At 52.0% G+C, this 512-nt stretch overlaps 1 protein-coding gene across 1 annotated transcript in view; it reads right to left on the bottom strand.

Moving 5' to 3' along the window:
- The window catches only part of CPAMD8 (C3 and PZP like alpha-2-macroglobulin domain containing 8), a 71,485-nt gene that overhangs the window by 31,741 nt on the left and 39,232 nt on the right, over positions 1–512 (bottom strand). The window lies entirely within an intron of this gene.

Genomic DNA, 512 nt, shown 5'->3' with positions numbered 1-512 from the left:
GTTCGAGTCCCGAATCTGGTGGCTGGCTTTCTCACTTTCCCTCTCTCTTTGTCTCTTGCTCCGTCTCTCTCTGGGCAAATTTAAAAATTAATTAATTAAAATTAATAATTCTTTCCAAAATGGCGAATCCCAGGGGTTTGGGGGGACAGTTCCTGTAGCACCTCAAGAGTTCCAGGCTATGTCACCAAAGCCAGCTCTGCACGGAGGAGACAGGATACCATGGTCCTCCAGCTAGGGAGTCCCAATCCCTAGCCATCCCGAGCTTGGATGGGACTCCTGAAGGCTGCACTCAGGGGACCAGCAGTTAGCATAATGGCTATGTCACTGGACTCCCATGTAGTCAACCGCGGTTCGAGTCCCAGACCCGGTGGCTTAAACTCATGCCGGGCACAGGTGCGTGTGTGCCCAAGATCCCGAGAGGAGAATTGGTGAGAAGGGATTGAGGCATGGCTATCCCTCCTGGGAGGTGATTTCTTGCTTTCTGTCTCTCTGTCTCTCTCCCTGTCTTTCTG

This window comes from Tupaia chinensis, unplaced genomic scaffold, assembly GCF_000334495.1.
Source record: "Tupaia chinensis unplaced genomic scaffold, TupChi_1.0 Scaffold000201_1, whole genome shotgun sequence".
In the NCBI taxonomy this organism is placed as follows: Eukaryota; Metazoa; Chordata; class Mammalia; order Scandentia; family Tupaiidae; genus Tupaia; species Tupaia belangeri.
This window is presented reverse-complemented; position numbering and strand designations above follow the sequence as displayed.